This window comes from Callospermophilus lateralis, unplaced genomic scaffold (genome assembly GCF_048772815.1).
Source record: "Callospermophilus lateralis isolate mCalLat2 unplaced genomic scaffold, mCalLat2.hap1 Scaffold_45, whole genome shotgun sequence".
NCBI lineage: Eukaryota > Metazoa > Chordata > Mammalia > Rodentia > Sciuridae > Callospermophilus > Callospermophilus lateralis.
Window position 1 is genome coordinate 3,054,148 of NW_027514398.1, and position 20,275 is coordinate 3,074,422.

Genomic DNA, 20,275 nt, shown 5'->3' on the forward strand with positions numbered 1-20,275 from the left:
TGTCACATGGAGCCCCCGGTTCAGCCCTGGGCCAGATGCAGTTGTCTTAAAGGAGGGGAGAACCATTCTGCCCATGCCAGCTTCTGGGCTCTGACTTCTCGACAGCATGTGGGTATTGTAATGAAGTGCGACAGAGGGTCAGTTTGTCTCCCAAGGAGCTTATGAACTTGGCCTTCGAGACAGGTGCAGATGTCCAGGTGAGATAAGCAGGAAAACAGTTTATGAGAAGCCACTCGTAACCTGCAGGCTGCATGCAGTAGGCCATCAGGTGAACGTGGCTGACAGCATGGCTGCCATGGCCAGGGCAGGCTCAGGGTGGGACCTGAGGCAGGTGCAGTTAGGTGACCAAGGGCTGATCATCCTGGGCCTCCCCCTCTTTAGGTGTATGAATGAGATTTCCTGTGGCCCTGGTTAGACAAGAGCCTGGGAGGGAGTGCTGTCCTAGGCTGTGGGGGCCCAGGTGGCTGGTGCTCTGCAGGGCAGTGAGGGCACTCTTCCCTCTGCAGTTTTCACTCATGCTGCTCTGTGGGCTCTAGAGTACTGATACACCACCAAGGGGTCTGTTTCCTCAGGGGACAGAAATGTGGGGGTCAGGACTTGGAAATCTTGATAAAGGGGCTGACCTGAAATCGGCTCCCATGTGTATGACCAGGGGGTTGTGGAGTTGTGGCAGTACAACCACGAGCAGCTGGTTGTACTATGGGTCTTCTCCTGGCAACTCATATCTCTTCCTTTTCTCTCCTACATTCATTCCATTCATACATTTGCCCCAGGCAAGCAGGTAAGCTTTCTGGATCCTGGGGATTAGGGACTTTTTCTTTTGTACTGAAGCCCTGCCCTTGGGTCACTTAACAGGTGCAGAAGGATTCAGCCAGACTGGTCATCTGGAAGTCCAGGACAGAATTTCAAATACTTGTAGAATAAATCCATTTCCAGGATGGAGACCAAACCTCCAATTCTTAGAGCAAAACAAAGGTCCTGATCTTTCAGGACCTTTGAGGCTTCTCTGCCTGTTGGTGACTAGATGCTAGAAAGAGCCGAGTGGATGAGTTGAGAAATAGCAGCATGAATCAGCACTGCTAATGTGTGCGCCTTCTGGAGGCCCGCACCCTGCTACTGCTGAGGTCATCTCTCTCACCTCATCTCCTCTCCCTGCCCGGCAGCTTCTCTCCTCCTTCCTGTCTCCACATCCTGTCTCTTGAAGAGCAAAGGCAAAGAATGGAAACCCACAAACATGAAAACAAGTGTCCCTAGGTGAGATCTGAGTGGTCATGGGTCACGCTCTTCAGAGCATGCAGCTGGCCTGGTTGAACCCCCTAAGTACAGTGGTGGTTAGTCACACAATGTCTTCAACCAAATCCTCTAATTAAAAATTATCACGCTGTTGACAAAAAGGTACTTTTTCAATATCCAGCAATGCCAGCACAAACGTAGATTTTAATCCATTCATGTGCTCTCAGCATACAAAGGTTTTCTTCCCCCAAATGAAGTGAATTTTTTTCCCAGGCCCTCACTGAAGTTCTTTACAATGAGAATAAAAACACTCAGTGAAAGGTTGAATGATATCACTTTTGGTCATGTTTTATTTTTCAATGCCTACAAGTATGCGCATCATGATCATCCTTCATTACTTCAGACATACTGCCATTAGTCACAACTTTAAATATAGTACAAACTCGTAATTACCAGTTAGTATCAGCTCAGTGTTCACAGTGTCCTGAAGGCTATGCAGAGTCTCTGAACTGCAGACCCTGAGTTACAGCAGTGTGTGATTTTCCTCCTGACTGCCACAAAGTGCTCTCTTATTTTACTCAACAAATACTTATTAAGACCCTGCCCTGTGACATGGCCATGAGCAAATTTCATGGGGCCCAGGACTCCCAGAGTGCATGGCTCCACAGCCCCACAGTGAGCACAGACAGTGAGCAATCACTGGAAGCAGCCTTAAATTGCAGTTGTGACAGGGACTCAGAGGTGAGTGAGGGACACCGTGAGGAGCCTGGCACAGTGACCTAACTCGTGCTGGGCTCTGACAATGCTTCCCACAGGCGGGTTTTCTTAAAAGTCCCCAGACACTGGCTGGGCAGTTATTTGAGTGCATCAAGCCCTTTTCTGGGTTCAAGGAGGTGAAGACGGCAGCTTCCTGCTCTCGAGGGACCACACATCCCTGTGTGGAAGATGGAGATGAAGGTGAACAGTCATACAGACTTCAGTTACATTACATTCTCTGCTTGCTGGGAAGGATCATGTGCTGATGTGTCTCCCAGAAACAGGACCTGAGTGACAGCTGCACTGAGGACAAGAAGAACCTGTGGATCCCATGGGACTTTGTGCAGAATTCTCTGTCCACACTGCAGGGAAGAAACACCACTGGCCATCACGTGATGAGCATCATCAGGGAGCAGAGAGTAAAGAAGGCTGGCTGATATTGTGCATGTGACAGGGACTTAGACAGGATAAAAGTTGGAATGGTTTCTTCAAATAAAGCCATGCTAATAATGACTTCGGGCAACAGCTTCTCCCGCCTCTCTGACTTGGTGCCTAGTTCCTGCTCCTGGAACACAGAAAGAAATGGGGATGCTTCTCCATGGCTCCCCTTAAAATCCCCCGGCTTAGGCACTCTGTCCTTCTACTGGAGGCTCCAGTCAGTGTGAAAGGAGCCAAGATGTGCAGCTCTCTTCTTAGGACCCTCCATGTAGCTTTGGTAAGACTGATGTAGAGTAAATGGGCAGTGACTCAGAACTTTGCAGTGCGGTGGTGTGATCTCAGCCACAGACTGGGGACTCACTGGTGATGTGCACTGGGGCAGCCCTTCTGAGGCCACTAGATGACCCCTAGGCTGTGTGTTTCCTAGTTTGGGAGCCAAGGTCTCAGAGGTGTGGTAGTTGGCTCCATGTTTCACTATGTGTTAGAGCAGGGGTGGGGAACACAGCCTGGTCGCTTCAGTATCTACTACACTAAACAAACCATTCCCTTACAGCCTCCTGTGGGCTCTGATGATGACGCGTGCTAAAACCTGGTCAGTGCCACATGTCACACTTTGTCTAGAGCTCATCTCTCCACCTCTGACAAGAGAGCCTGCCTGGTGATGGCCAGAGGTTTCTCACCACCCAGGGACAGTCTTCATGGTCTTGCTTTCCAAACCTCAATGCACATAAGACCTACCTGTATTCCCAAAGCAGTGTAGCATCAGGACACCAGTTTGCTGCTTGTAAATCCAGACTCCCAGGCACAGTGGTCAGGTCTGCAGGCAGAGGGGAGTGTGGCCAGGGTATATTCACTCTCCATGAATGATGGGATTCCCTCAGAAAATTTCCCGCTGTGGAGCAGGGAACAGCTTGGGCAGGTAACTGCAGCAAGGGTTTTGTGTCACCGCAGAGGAGCACAGCTCTGCTGTGGTTTCCTCAGGACTGAATGATCACCTGCCACTCAGTACAGAGCACACACTCAGTTAGCCCAGAGGCCAGCCTCGATGTGCTGGAGGACAGCAATGCTACCTTCCAGCCTCTTCCGGGCAGGGTGCCACTCCTGTGACCTATGACTGTCACCATGATGATTTTGGCCTTTTGTCTACAGTGAGCATGTCACACATAGGCTCTCTGACCTTGATGTTGGCTGTGGGGAGCTGCTGGGTGACTTCAGTAGGAGGGGAGGACTCCACTCCCCAAAGGCTAGGAAAAGTCTCCCATAGCCCGAGCCTGGACCCACTGCCACAGAGGGTCCGCAGTGTGGTCAGGGAGGGTGCCTTGATGCTGGAGCTTCTGGGTGAACGATCAGAGGGGTTTCCTGATGGGTTAAATGAGAACCAAGATCTCTTGATCTCTTCCTCCCTCCCTTTCTCTGCTTCTCTCTTTCCCTTCCTCTTTCCCACTCCTCCCCTCCAGGAAAGCTCCGTGTCCACCATTTCACATATGCCTGTGAAGGAGGGGAGTGGGGCAAGAGAGGAGCCTCTGCAGAATGGTAGCAGGGTAGCTTGAAATCTTCTGAGGAAAGATGTTGGACAGAGAGTAGGATCAGCTGCCCCAGGTCGGACGGTACCAGAGGAACCTGCTGCCCCCACCTCCATTTGTTTCAGTGTGGCCTTAGTACCTTTGCATTGAACAGATCAAAGCATCTCTCTATTTATGCAGTATTCCATATTAAGTACCATCTGTATACAGGCACCAGTTCACATCCTGTAACCTCCAAACTTCACTTCTTCCCAAGGTTGGGAATTTCATTTTGGGTTTTGCATTTCTTTAAAAGTACACACCTCACCTGTTGGTTGATGCTGGGAATTCTCCCGAGGAATCTTTCTCATGAAACCATGTATGTTAGCCAGCATTTTGTTGCTGTTAAAAAATATCTGAGATAAACAACTTAAAGGAAAAAAGATTTATTTTAGCTCATGGCTTCAGAGGTTTTAGTTGATGATCAGCCAACTTCATTGCTTTGAGCCTGAGATGAGCAGAACATCATGACACCAGAGTGTGGCAGAGGAAAGCTATGTACAGAACCAGAAAGGAGAGGGATAGAGGGAGGGAGGGAGGGGACAAGGGGTCAGGAACGTCCCCAGTGACCTCCTTTCTCTGAATAAGACCCACTTCCTGCAGTCTCCACCACCTTCCTTAGTCCATTTAATCATGATCCCATCGATAGATTAACCCACTGTGGATGTCAGAGGCCTCTTGATCCCCTTGCTTCCCTTAAGCCCAGCCTCTGACCACTGATGCACTGAGGACCAGCCCTCCACACACTGGGCCATTGCAGATCCACTGTGACAATGTGTTTGAAGTTTAGACCCACTCCCTGAGAGAACCCCTGGGCTGGACAGTTGATCCCCGGGGACCCAGCAGTAGCTATTCCTGTTCTGAGGGCTGCATGTTTTAGGAATGGACTGAGGAGTTGCCAGAGGTGGAGAGGAGAGTGACGGTGGACACAAGGCATGTGGTAAGGGAGGCCCGGGTTCCATGGCCCCTCGTGCCACCTGAAGCACAAAGTCAAAAAAGCCCTGCTCTGGCATCTCTGACCTGTAGCTCTTGAGGGCCACTGGCCTCCTATGCTGGGACACCTGAGAGGTGGGCCCCTGGGTGCTCTGGAGACCACCCCATGTTCAGCTCAGGTCACCACCATGATTGTCAGTGAGTCTGCCTCTTTCCTGCTGCTGTCCCCGAAGCCTTTCATTTCAGCCTGGTATTTAAGCTCCTGATCGACGGGCCCATGCCTACTGTTGAGTGGCCTCTATGCGGAGCTGACCTTTAAATGGTGTCCAGGAGGACTTCACTCAGGCAGGGCCCTAAGGCTAAACTGCTGCTGACCTGGTGAGGCATGGGTTTTGTTTCAACTTTTTTTTGTTTTTATCTCTTTTCTCCTATATTTCCCCTCATCTTGACTTTCAGACTGTTCCAATTTTGGAAGAGCCTTGTTCTTCACTAAATATCTACATGTCCCTAATAAAGTTTTATTAAGGAGTGATTTAAAAGGGAATCTCAGGTTTGGGAGATCTTAAATACAAATCTCTTAAGATCCAAAGGGATGAATCTCTGAAGGCTCATACATGAAACGGCCTGGTGGCTGGGTAGCTATCTTGAGGAAAGAGATCCCCTGCTCTCAGAATTCTCAAATAACACCAGCTGATTCTTTCAGCACAATCTGTCCCAGAGAGGGACTAGTCATGGAAATTGAGACATCAGGTGGGTTAAGCCCCTGAGGCCCATTTGGGGACCTGAGGGACTTTGGTGGTGTCACGTCACCTCCTGCAGATTCCTCTTCCCTCTCCAGTGCCAGCCTTCATGGCCGACACAGGGGAGGCCACACAGCTGTGTTCTGCACTGCAGTGGTGGGAAGGAGCAAGCAGCCAGGAGAGTTTCACAGATCTTGCCAGAAGCCAACCGAAGGCTCCAGTGTTGGTGGAGAGTGGTTGTGCTGGGCCGTCAGCAGGCCGTGCTTCTTCAGCTATAGTAGAGACTTTGCGTTTAACAAAGAAGCCTCCCTGTGCCCTGGTGAAGGGATGTGAGGCTGCCTTTTCTGGTAAAGGGAATTTAAAGACAGAGGGCTGCAGCCTCGGCCTGGAGTGCAGCCCACAGCAGGGAGCCCACGGGGTGCTCTCTCCTGACTCCCTTTCTCCTCAGGGGGCAGCTCCTGCTTGGGCAACTGAGCATATGCTATGCCCTAGGGGAGGGTGCAAGTGAACAGGCAGAGGATGCTGCTGATGAGGGGGGCCCCAGGTTGCTGTGGGCCTAGGTTGCACAGAGGAGCCTGCTCCTGAAGCCCTCCTGCCGGTTCCCCAGACACCTTGCAGCTCCACTGCTGGGTGTCCCCTGGCCTCTGTGTGCCCTCCCTCTCCACCACAGGGAGGTCTTCATAGCACTTTGCCTGAACCCGTAGAGGAGGGAGCAGTTACTGCAGGACAGCCAGTTGGCAGTTTGTGGGGAGAGGGATGGCAGAGGATGAGGAGCGTTTTGGGGTCTCTGTGGGGGGAGGTCTCTGAGCAGCTTAGAGGCAAGGCCAGTCTGGAAGGGACAGGGAGGCAGCAGTGGCACTCAAGGCTGAGATGAGACCCAGCCTCACTCCATTAGGGCATAGTTGAATGGGAGTAACCCTCAGGTCCTGTTTTTGCCAGATCACTCACCCAGATCCCAAACAAATGGAGTGGCTTCCTACCTCAAGCCCTTGGGCCCACTGTGCCCACTTTCATGCTCTGGGGCACAGGTCCTCAGAAGGTGTCCTCTGTTACAGTGGCTGAGGGGCCTCCCTGCAGTGCCCGGAGGTTTGTTCTGAACGAGCAGCTCTGTCACCCACCCTGCATCCTCCTCTCAGATTGTGCCCGGCTCATGACCACCTCATTGCTTTATTTGCAATAAGACTCCGTGTCCATCTGTTCCTTCTTTTATAACTTGATGGGAGCAGAGACCCATCTCCCCAGTCCACCTCAAGCCCAGGACTTTTCTGGCCCAGAGGCCAATGGTGAGCTATGTTGGGTGGAGGGATGGAAGGGGGACTGATGTCCCATGAAAGGCTGGGTGGAGTGAGTGGAGGGGGGACTTGAGAGAAAAGGCTTCAGGTGAAACCAGGAAGTTAGGAAAGTAGAGGAAGGGTCTCTGGAGATCAGAGAACAGTTGCAGGGCTGATGGTGGGGAGCCTGGGGACCTGGCCAGGGGCCCTTCCTGCTTTCTTCTTACTAACTGTGTCACTCTTCTGACCTTTGGCTGAGGGTCTGATTCATCCCAGTGAAACTGTCAGATCTTGCCTTCCTCCAAAGGTGGCTCTAGGAGTGGCTTCCAATGACTCTTGGACCCATGTAGCACTTGTGTTTCTCTATCCCCCATACTCTGATGACCAGGGGTAGACTTTTCTCCAAATATTTGTTCTTATGGAAGGAGACATTTTTAGTCAGTTGATCAAAGTCCTGAATGGAGCCATTTGAGCAGTATGAACTTGCAGGGATTCTTCTGCAGGTTCATGAGAAGGTCAAGACCAGGTGTCTGTTTCATGGCATCAAAGCCTCTCTGGTGAGGGCATGCTGACCTGGCAGAAGACACAGAAGTCACAGAGGTGGCTGTGCCCAGCATCACAGGGGTTTAGGTAAGTAGGAAATGGTCGGCATGGGTGCCCTCTAGGAGGCTCTCAGAGAGAGTGCAAGTCAAGTACTTTCAGTCTCTGAATATCACTGCCAAGAAGGGATGGAGAATCTAGACAGAAAAGAGGAGAAGTTTGGGCACATCTGGGGAGAGGATCAGCCTGGAGCAGGTCAGTGCTTCCTGGCATAAAATGCTGTTCCAGACAAATGCAGCATTCCTGCAGCAGCAGGAGACTCACCTGGGTTAAGGTGGTTCCCTTCACAGAAGCAGCTTCTAAAATAAGCTCTCTAGAGCTCTTTCCTCCTCAGGCATCCCTAGAAAGCCATCCATAGGCATCACTAGAAGCCAAGGCTTATGTTGGGCAGATCATGCCTTCCATGCTGAGATGGCAGGTTTTAGGGTGTGGGTCTGCCGTAACTAAGCACCCCAGGCTGTTAGGTTTAATCAGCAGGCACTAAAGGTCTCAGGGTTCTTCAGGCTACAAGGCTGAGATCAGGGCATTGGCGGGTTGAGCTTCAGGGTAGCGAGGGCTCTGCCCCGGCCTCTCTGGCTTCTTCCCCTGTGGTGGTCCCTCTTGTGGGAGGGGTGAACTTTTCATCTTGTCACCTGGTATCTCTGGCCAGGACCCTGTAAATTTTGACTGCCAAAGACAAACAAGAGAAGGCAGACAGCTCACCTGATCCATCACAGGACGGGAGAGCCTTCACCAGGAAATCAACAGTGAGAAGCAGCTGGCCTGAGTGCTCTGGGCTCCGCAGATGGGTGGGCACACTTGGAACAGTGAGGTGGACAGAGCTGGGAGCTAGGGGAGGAAAAGCCAGGCCTGAGCCTCAGCCTCCTCTGAGCACTGAGTGGGCAGGAATGGCGGTCCCTGCAGTGCAGGAGGCCCCTCTCTCACGAGGGTCTCCCAGCTTACTTGGGAAAAGGAGGGGGGGTCCCTCTTCTCCCTGCCATGTCTCAGAATTCTTCAAGTCAGGATACCCTTTCCTTACAATATTCAGGTGTCTTATTTGGGGGTAACATGGCCATAACCCTGCCACCCTTCATTTCTGTCCCTATGCCCAGATTTCCCCTTTGTATAAAGACACACGTCATACTGGGTTAGGACCACTCCCATGATCTCTGTAACCTGATATCCCCATAAAGACCCTGCCTCCAAATAGGTTCATGTTCTGAGGTGTAGGTTTGGGATGCAGCCTAGGAGTGCAGCCTAGAATGTCTGCTATGCTTTAAGCTGTGGTTTACTAAAGAAAAAGAAGATCAATTCTAATATTGTGGCCATACCTTTTCTTTCATCAGCAGAAGGAACTTATGTAGTTCAGGGAAGGAGCAGCCACCTGGTTGCCTCCTGCTTTATTGTGAAGAGAAGCATTGGTACATACGGGAACACAGGGGAGACAAGGGGAGGGCACGTTCACTGGGTACCTGCAGGAAGAGGTGGGAAATGAAGGCCGAGTATGTGCGGAGACTCCAAGACAGCCACATGTTCAGGATGTGTGGTGAGAGCCAAACATGTCTTAGCAGTTGGTCTGTGTAGGATGGACGTGAGGACTCATAGGGGACACCAGCCCTGGCTCCCTTGATACTGAGCTGCGTGGCTTTGAGAAAGTCATTCTGAAAACTGTGAATGTTTTTTCGGCGAGCAACTGTGACCTAGGGAGACTTTACACTTCATCCTCCAGGCGCTTTTCCTAATCAAATGAGGCAAAACATGAACTTATTAACATATTTATTAAGTGCATCACAAGCTGAGTGAAGCTCTCACATCCCTGTCCTCAATGATGCAGATCCCCACTATAGAAAGCCACCTGGGGCAGGAGGAAAGGCCATTTTCCCCCAGCAGCAGTGGGGCTGTGCACTGTGACAGGTGTTAGGGAACAGACACAGCAGAGACCACTGGGAGAATTATGCCTGGTAGGGGGTGATGGGATGCCCAGCCAAGTTAGAAAACAATACAACATGGTGGTCTGTGCTTCTCAAAAGCTCTTGTTTCATTTTGCCATGTTTTAAAAGTTAATACAAAATATATGCTCAGAAAAGAGAGTAATACTTGATTATGTCACTGACAACACAGTGTGTTTCTGAGGCTGCTCCCTACTACTGGAGAGCTCTTTGCTGGGCACTTGCTTAGGGTGCATAGAGCATGTCTTGCCAGCTCATGCCCAGCACATGCTGGTGGGGATTTGGACACAGCTGTGAGGTGCAGCTGAGGGCACGGGACCCTGGCCTCTTACTTCTGAATATGGGGAGCAGTCCAAATGCCAGGGAGCCTGAACTCTTTGTCCACTGTCCCTGCTGCTGCTAAGACCTCCCTTGTGGCTCCAGCCATCCCTCCCCAGTCACAAGTGCCTGCCTTAGCACTCAGTCAGGGAGCTGCAGGCTCTGGGTTGCCAGCACCAATTTCAAAAACTGCTTGAGGAAGATGTTTCCCAGATCTTCTACTAGGTTTTTGTGCCTCATGCATCTTAATGAAGGTATTTGCACGTAAAAGGAAAAGGATACCAGGGTATACTCTAGTCCACTAAATCATGGAATTGATGTGTTTATCTTGAGAAAAGTGAATAAGCTGATTTTTTGACCCATATAAACCTTGTGATGTAGCTCTGGTCTGGGGCACTGGGAACTAGGTGTACACCTGATAAACCTCTTTTCCTCTGGTCATTGGGAAGGGTTCACTTGACTCTGCTACATGGAGGCCACTCAGGCATCCGTGAATAGAAGGTAAGAAGTCCTCCTTGTGCTAAGTAAAACTAACTGTCACAGCATGGTGGTCTGCTGGTGAGAGGCCCTGAGTCTCAGTATTTAGACCTTAGGTCGGCTCCCGAGGATGAGCACCTGCTCTAATGTGGGGGACCCCCAGGGTTAGGTGATCCATCCATCAAGTCCAGTGGTCTCTCTGCCCTGGGCCAGCAACAGTAATGCTCCTGCTGAGAATGGAAGGAAGCTTACCGTTCAGCATGGGGATGGGTGGAGAAGCAGTTGTTACTCTAAAAATGCCACAAAAACTGATAACAGTGTCCAGACTCAAGGTAGAATAGGCACCAGCTGGAAATAGCTAAGCTCACCTTGGGACAGGGCAAGCAAGATGTCAGGGAGGAGGAGCACTCAGGGAATTGTAAATCAACCCCGATCCTTGCAGGTTTAACAGGAGTGTCAAGCAGGCATGGTGGGGAGGATTCCAGGTAGACTTCGGTGTGCACATAAGTCCTGAGGCTCAGAGCTTGGCCTCTGAGACGTGCTGGGTGAAGTCTGGAACTTGGGAAGAGGTGGAGCCTGAGGTCACAGTACATAGTTACAGTGGAGGCACAGGCACACGGGGGTTCCCTAGGACAAATAGAAAGGAAAAAGCACTGGAGATGGCTGGCTTAGGAGGCGAGCAGGCCCATGGGCCCTGCTAGCATGGCTGGGAGCGGAGGCCAGGACGGCAGGAGGGGAAGTGAGGAAAGGGAGATTTTCAAGGAGCAGTGAAAGACCAAAGAAGCCACAGACTGGTGAAGATGCCATTGCATGCCCTCTGCCCTTTGGTGACCCTGGTGAGAGCCATCTGGGATCAGTGGGGGCGAGGGCCAGAGCTCCCCAGGTTGGCGAGCCAAGAGCCTGAGATGGTGGGAGCAGAGTGCTGCCCCAGAAGTAGAACTGCAAACTGAAGGCCAGGCACGGCTGGGAACAGTGAGGAGGGAGGCTGCCACACCCTGGGCAGGATGGGAGCAGGCTCCTGTGGAAGGCACATGCTCACGGTGAGGACAGACATCTGATCGGGGATGAGAAACAGAGTTTTGCCTGGGGGATTTCAGCAAGAGGGGCAGTTCGGTGTTCCTGAAGCAGACTGTGCTGGGCAATCTCACAGAGAGATTCCACCCCAGAGCAGGTCAGGACAGAGAACCAAGGGCTTGCCAGTGTCTCTGGAGGGCATTTCAACCCCTCCCAGCAGAAAAAGGACTGATCTGAAGGTTTGTTTATTAATTTTTGCATTCTGCTTATTTTATGAATAGTTGATAAGTCTCAGCTAACTCTAGTCCTAAAAAATGACGTCCTTTGCTATGACAACCTAACATGGAAACAAGCATTCAGTGGTGACAATTGATGATCATTGCTTAAAATGAGGAGAGCCACAGTCTTTCAGAGTCATCTCAGATACAGATGTTGGTCAGCTGCATTTTTCAAAGGCTTTCAGAGACAGCTCTAAATCTGTGCATAGTCAAAAGTATCTTAACACAAGAGAAAAATTTTAAATCTTCCTGAAAATGTTTCATGTTCTTTTGTATAATCTCGCAGTGTGGTTGGGCCAGCAGAGAGGATGGGGAATAAAAGCTGTGCTTATCTCCAGCCTGCCTCCATGAAATGAGATGGCATTGCTGGAAAACCAGGGAACATAAGCATTATCTTTCTTCTGAAGATATGTTTTTTATCTTATTTAAGTTTCAAGGGTACCCTCAGATCTATTTCTTATTTTACCTGCAAAACCACAAGAATTAAATGAGGCTTGGTATTATCTTTGCATTTACAGATAAGCTGAAGCCAAAGAGATTTAGAAAATTTGCCAAAGTTCACAGAGCTAGTCAGAGGAGGAACTAGAGGGTGACACAGATCTCCCTGCACTTCCTTTTTCTAAAAAAGTCTAATATTTCCCCCACTTTACCCTAAAATGCTACACACTGTCCTTGAAACTGTCACAAATTGTTGTGTTTCAGGATAGAGACAGTGTCCAAGAGATGAGGGACAATGCAGGGCAGGGGCCAGCCTTCGGTGACTTACTACACAGACTTTCAGTGTCTAATTTTTCTTTTCAGAAACCTGTGGATGGGTTTTGCTCTTATTTATTTCTGGGGCTGGGAGTGTAATTCAGGACCTTGAACTTGATAGGTGGGCAATGTTCCCCTGAGCTGCACCCCAGCCCAAGCCATGGAGCTGGTCAGAAATGGTAAACGTTATCCGAGAACCACACTAAAACAGCTTTGATACACTATTGTGGAACCAACTGGTGGCTGTGTGCACGCACACAAAGAATATGACTCCTGGGAACTGGATCACGTGGTCTTGGGACTGGCAGTGTGGCAGGTTGGAAGCTTAGACGTGAGTTCTGTGTTCCAGACCCTAAAGGCAGAATTCCCTCTGTTGCAGGAATCCTCAGTCTGCCCTTATAAGACCTTCTACAATCATATTCTCGAGAGTAATCTTATTTAAAAGTCAATTGATTACAGATGTTAATAATTTCTCTGAAGGCCTCTTTGACCAATCGTCTGGCCACCGTAGCCTTGCCAGGTTGACCCATGGAGTTAACTGTCACAGCATGATAGCCCTTGTACTGTGGTCATGTATGCCTCTAACACTAACCACTACAATTGTGATGCATCTCCCTGGACAAGATGCATTTGCATCTTACCACTGTGGCCAAAGATTCTCAGTCCCAGAGGATTTCCTTTCTTGAACAGAGTACAGAACTGACAAAATTCAAATTTCTAATAAATGTAGCTATGTTTTCCCATATTCATCAGAAAATTCTTCTATTTTAAATTCCATGGTTCTAAGCTGGATAAAAGATGGATATCGACGGTTTTGAAGAAGGTTGGTTTATTATGGAAATCAAATCAGTGTGTGATGCGAATTTTATGTGTCAATTGGCTGGGCCATCATGCCCTGATATTTGTTTAATCATTATCTGGGTGCTTCCTTGTATTTTTGGAAGAGATTAACATTTTAACTTTGAGAAGAGCAGATTACCCTCTACAGTGCAAGGGTCTCATGAGTCTCCAAACTTGTGGCCGCCCCTGTTCAGTTCTGCACCATCATAAAAATAGATTCCTTGAAATAAGTGTCTTCTGCAAACGTATGCACGCACACACTCTCACACACACACACACACACACACACACACACACACACACCTTTGGTACTGTTCCTTGGGACTGCTCTAATTCTCCAACAAAGGCAGGGGGTCATACAAGTGAGAAACATGAGAGCAAGGGGTTGGCTGTGAGAGTCTGCACGTGTGTAGCCTGGTGTACCGCCTGGGGCCCTGGCAGCCTGAAGATCCCAGTCCTCACAGAGAAAGTTCTCATAGTCCCAATCTCAGAATCATCAGATTTTGCGGCTGAGAATATGGCTGAAGTGGTGGCACGTTCACCTAACATGCGTGAAGCACTGGGTTCGATTCTCAGCACCACATAAAAGTAAAATAAAGATATTATGTCCAACTAAAAAATAAATATTAAAGAAAATAAAGTAGATTCCTAAGTATTTTAAAAAAGAATCATCAGATTTCCTCATTTTAAAAGAAAAGCTGTAAACATGGACTTTATGTGAAGTTTTAAAAAAACTGAGTGTTGGCAACTAACACTTAAAAATTGAACTATAGCTTTCCTGAAGACTTCCAGATTAGAAGCTGCATGAGGGTGACATCTGTGGATTTCAGGAGGCATTATCAAGTTATGTCATGATATCATTATGGATGAGATGGAGAAAAATAAAACTCCAACCTACAGGGAATGTCCTGCTGGCTTTGAGGGACCCCATTCTTCACCCTGTTCTAGTGAATATTTGAATAAATGACTTGGTAGAGAAATAGTCATCCTGGAGGCAAGATCATCACCATCACCATCACCATCACTGATACATGTGCCTGGTGACTGGGCCAGTTTTGTACTACCCTGTGTCACTGGATCTTGGTGACACTATGAGGCAGTATGGCCCTCACTGTTATTTTACAGCTAAGAATCTGAGGCAGAGAGGTAAAGTCACATGGACAGGGCACACAATGGCAGATGTGGGTACAGGACTTGAGTGTGAGTTCACAGCCCACATACTTAGCCAGTGTGTGCTCTAGACAGTGGTTAAACCTGTGGAGAGTCTGAGAAGGAAGACATATTGACATAGTGAGTATGTCTTCCTTCTCACACTTGTTGGTGGGATGCTTTTGTCCCATCACATCTGTAAAGGGCAGGGAAAGCTCTGTCCTTTGGCACCTGTTCACACTTGTGAAAGCTCAGGATAGGGCAGATGTTGGTTGCGAATGAAGTTCCCAAGCCCAAGGCAGACCCCACATGACTAAAGAAGCCCATGACCCATCCAGCTGCATCGGTGGAGAAGCACGACTCAGACCTGGACTCTGGGCTTAGCCCCTACCTGGTCTCTGAGCTCAGGGTAGAGCCATGGTTCTGGGGGCCTGGGCCTGCCTGGCCTTGGCTTGGCTGCACTTGCTGGGCTGGCCAGGAGCCCAGGGTTCTTGTTTTTTTCCTGATTTCTTTTTAAATATAGAATTGTTGGGTGGGGTTTTCATCCTGGGTACAATCACTGTCTCTCTCCTGTATATGAAAAGCTCCTCTTCCTCCCCTTATTCTGCCTCTGTTTCAGGGGGTGGAGGGCAGCAGGAGCAGTTACTGCAACTAAAATTGGCTCTCCTGGCATGGTTCCCTGAAAGCCTGTTGCCATTTCTCCCTGAACATCTGGCTCATTTCCTGGGGTGTGTGGAGAGAGGCCTCTTTTCCTTCAGGGCCCGGGTTCAGCACCTATGAAGATGGATGTTAGCTGGCCAGTGACTTGGAGCAATCTGCTGGGCTTGCAGGCTGTGCACCCCCTGCCTGTGGTAATAACATTTACCTGCTTGGCAGAGAAGGCCATCATGGGGAGCATGGGTTGACCAGCTGTGAGGAGCTGATAGCTTCTCTATTGAGAGGCATTTGTAGGCAAAAATCATTTATGGCATATTTCAAAGATGGCCAGGAACTTGGTCCCCTTTCTGTTCTGTTCGTGGGCTGCTCCCATGGTGATGGTCACTAAGGGAATGGCAGTAACAGTAATTCATGACTTTTAATGTTTTTCTGTGGTAGAATTAGCAGGGTTGGCCTGGGCTCCCGACTTCAGCTCCACAGCCTTTTGTCCTGGTACTTGTGACCCTTGGAGCAACAGACCATGCTTGTTATTAATAGGTCCAGAATGAACCTAGAGTGTCCTGGTGTTCATTGGTGGGTTGAATGGCAGATGCCCGGTGATTGTGACCCCCTTCATGACACTACATTATGGGGGGACTCCAGTTGTTTTGATATTTCACAAGAGCACCCTGAGGAGAAGAAGAGATTGATGGAGTGAGCGGGTTACCTGCACGCACCCAAACTGTTATGTTTTCTACTAATTAATTAGTAGAGGCCAAACTGTTATGTTTTCTACTAATTAATTCCCGCTATGAAAGAATACAGACAGTTCATTTTTGGCTCAGTTTTGGTGTGAAGAGACCTAATTACAATGAGAATTATGCCCACTTCCACCACAAATCACACTTCTGGGTGTAATTGCCATGCTATGCGGTGTTTATTCCTTTACTGTTTTTTTCTTTACCAGTCCCTGTTCTGCTTCCCCATCACCCTCCCCCATAAACATGTTTAAGGCCTAAGCTGCTGTTTGCCCAGAAAGCTGGCACTGTCTACATTGGCTGAGCTACACAGGGGCCTGCTTGAAGGTTGCCAGGGATCCCAGGCTGCACAGAATAGCAGGACCCCCCTGAGGGTTGCCAAAGCCCTGTGTGCTTACGAATGTGTGCCTATGTGTCTGTCTGTCTGTGTTGTATGTGGGCACTGAACTTTTTAAATATGACTCATTTATTTTTGGTTCCTCTTTTTTTTCTCTGAGGAACTTTTCCTAGGAGTGAGCTCTAATAAGCTTGTGAGACAGAGTTCTTTTTTATGATGGTATTGAAATTCCTCAGAGCTCTCTCTGAGTTCAGATGGTATAGATTAGAAAGACACTACTGTGCATCCTAACAACTTGTTAATGAATTTCAGTGAAACCCATGTTCAGTCTCAGCATCCTGTAATTTGAGCCCATAGCTGCTGATGAGCACTGCGGTCATTGCTCTGGTGTGTAAGTTGCTGTGTGTGTGTTCATGTGTGTACACAGATACACACACATGTCTGTGTTTGTGCACACAGATATACACATTCATATACATGGGAAGATATGTAGAGGCAGATACATTCTATATATGTGTGCATTATGCTCTTTTCTACAAATGACATGCTGAAGTAGTGTTTACCTGTGAGTATGGCTCAACAACAGGATTTGGCAGTGCCCACTCATCAACCTAGACTTAAACGTACCCATTCACCTCTCATCTGTTCAAACCACTGCTGGGGTTCTGTGGTGGGGCATACACAGTGTAAAGCCACACCTCTGTTCTCTGCATGTGTGCCTGTGACTTCTGAGCTCTGCTTTGGCTGCAGCACCTCGGCGACTTTCCTAAAGTGCTTCTTCTCATGCTAGAGTGCTGTGTTCCTCCAGCAGAGACTCAGACAGGTAGAGTGGCTGTGAGGTAAGCTACGTATTTTTCTCTTCTTTCTTTTTTGGGGTGTGGAAATTAAACCCAGGGTCTCTGCCACTGGACCACACCCCAGCTTTTTGTTTTCTTATTTGGAGACAGGGCTCCCTAAGTTGCTAACGGTCTGAGTTGACAAGGCTTGCCTCAAACTCTGAATCCTGCTTCAGTCTCCCTCATCACTGGAATCACAGGCCTGCACCACAGGCCTGGCAAGTGACACACATTTAGTTGAAATTGAAAGTGACAAGTCATATGCCCAAGTGGTGGCCCTATTTGTAGCCCCGTGAAGTGTCTGCAGAGCCACACCCCCCTCACCTGTCCTGTGTGACTTCTCAAGCACCCACGTGTGGAGGTGGAGTCCGGAGCACACAGCAGCTCTGGGCACGCTCCCTCTAGCATTCCTTAAGACTTCCTACAGAGATCAACCAACTCCCCTTATGCAAAATGCTTGGGACTGGAAGTGTTTCAGATATATATCTATTTTTTTTGGGGGGGGGATTTTGGAATATTTGGACATATACAGCAAGATGTCCTGTTGATGGCTCAAGTCTAAACACGAAATTCATTTTTGCATCACAGACACATTAAATAAACAGACTGAGGGGATTCGCATGCTGTCTTCAGGGACTCTGTGCATGAAGCAGGGCCTCAAGGTGCAGTTTCCACTTGTGGGGTCGGATCTGCACTGGGAGCCTTCAGATTCTGCAGCATTTCAGAGCTCTGGAGTCATAGTGCTTAACCTGTGTCATCCTTCATAACACAAGAAGGTGGGAATATATAGTAACACAACCGATGGCCCCTCCCACAGTGACTACAGAGCACCCACATGAGTACTGTCCCTTAGCAGACACCATGGTGCAGCTGCTGTGGGGGCGGCTTAGTGATCTCCTTTGAAATTGTGTGACAGTCTCTCTCGGATCTCATCAGAAATTGAGGACAGAGGTTGATCCCTTAAAGATAGGTTTTTGGATTTTGAAGATCCAAAGCCATTTGGAGCCAAATTTAGCAAATGGGGCTTGTGAGGGACCCTCATTGCTTAGCTTTCTGGTGTCATGGGGAGGCAGGGTTGCCTGCCTTATGCAGACGTCACTGTGCCAAAGACATGGTTTTCACTTGTCAAAAACAAAATTAGTCACGTGCTTTATAATCACATTCCACTTGAGCTAGGGAAAATTCTCCTAGGGAAAGCTGTAGGAATTCACCCTTTCCATCCTCATGATGGATCAGTGGTGCCGGATAAGGGTGGGCAGTGAAGGCCAAGGGGGTGAGCAGCCCTGGCCTTGACCTCCTCCAGGAAATGCATGCAGGGTGTTCTTAACAGTGCTCCAGCACTTGTGGGATCACTGCCCAGCTGAGCATTCCTCCCTAGGGACAGGTGTGTGTACTCTTCAGGTGCCACAGGGGAGACTCAGAGGCTAGGTGCCAGCAGATCCCCCTGGGGTATCTAAGACAGCTCCCCTGCCCAGGCACAGGCTCCTTCAGTGTCACGGAGAGCTGGTGTCATAGAGGGCCCATGTCCAAAGGATCTGCTCTCTGGACTCCTCCCTGGGCATGGCTAGCAAAATAATGAGAGCTGAAAATTGTGCTGTGCTTTGAGTTTCATGGATGTGATTATTTATAACACCTCCTTTTATGACTATTAGTCTTTGAAAATTGCTTTGAGCTATTTTTAAGGAGTCTTGGAATCAAAAGAGATTATTGGGGAAGATAAGAGAAGCAGATGCCATGCGCTGTAGAGAACAATCCTGTGTGGTGTTTATCTAGGTCTCTCTGTCCTCAGGGCTAGACAGGGCCTCAGCTCCCAGGCCAGGTCGAGTCGGACAGCAGAAAGCTCAGACCACATTGCAGCTGCCGGTCCTCCAGGGAGGAGTTGGAGATGGCCGACTCCTGCTTCCTCTCCATTTGCTGGGTCAGGGCTGCCTTCTGGTAGTCAAAGGGCTGAGGCATGGCAGGCTGAGGCATAGGATTCAAGGTTCATGGAGAATGCCCCCTTCCAGGACTCATCCCACTGGTGTTTGTGCACAGGTGTGACCATCACAAAAAGCTTTGAATGTGGCTTGCCAGTTGTTCCCAGATTAGACTCTTGTCTCTTTTTCTGTAGGTTTTAGATTTCTTTTTTTTTTTTTGTACTTCTCTACCTCTGCCCAGACATTGAATATTGCTGTGTCTATCCTTCTATCCTGGACATGTAAATTACTTAAGGTCACATGGTCACTCCTTTGGTCTCATCAGCACCACCTCATGCCATGTGTTCAGCCAATCCCTTATTGGTAAGAGCAAGAACAAAGGGTATAAATAGGAATATGTTCATATATTCTAGAAACAGCAAGGAAGCCAATGGTAGTAATGACAGGCCTGATCAATTAGGACCTGGGAAGCCATAGTAAGGATAAGTACTTTATATTTTTTTTTCTAAGTGAATTAGCAGCCTTAGAAGTAGAGTTCTAAGCAGTGGAGTGACATGTCTCACTTTACATTTTTTTAAGGATCCCTCCTTGACTTCAATGTGAAGAGTGAATTGAAGGGGCCAGAGTGGGAGCACAGGACGCACTTCAAAGTCTACTTTAGTAGTTCATGAAGAAATGACAATGGCTTGAACTCAGGTGATGTATATAGAAGCAGTGACATGAGGTCAATTATAATTTGAAGGTAGTAGATATCAAAAATTGCTGAAATATCATGCACTGGATTTTTTTTAAAATCTAACTTTTTAATTTCTCTTTTAACTATTAAGTTTAGTCTAGTTGCATTTACTTTCTGCTATCTTTGGATTGACCAAATATTCTCTAACTCTTTTATTCTCTATATCAATTTGAAAGGTATACATATAATTTGTACTCTATTGTAGTAAACTTTGATATTTAAAACATGTATCTTACACACTACAATTGCCCAGTGAGTTACTTCTAATATTTAATAATGCTCCCTTTTAAAAAGATTAAAAGATTAAAAATTGGGAATGTAGCTGACAGATGCGTGCACAACACGTATAAAGCCCTGGATTCAAACCCCAGAACTGCAAAACAAATAACACACACACACACACACACACACACACACACACACACACAGAGAGAGAGAGAGAGAGAGAGATTATTTATTGATATCTCACATAGATTTATGTTATTTTTCTCCAGAGTATTGATATTGATATTTTCTGATTAATTAATCAAATATCAATGGAATTTCAGAGTTATAGAGGCAAGTTGCATATATACATCTACTTTACTTTCTTTCAAACCTCACTAAAATTTCAGTAAATGAATTTATGTATTTATTTATTTATTTAATTTATCTTTGTAGAGTTGGGGATCAAAACTAGCATGCTAGGCAAGCACTCTATCATTGAGCTGTATTCCCAGTCCAGTAAATAAATATTTTCTTAAACTTACTAAGGGAGAATAGAAAA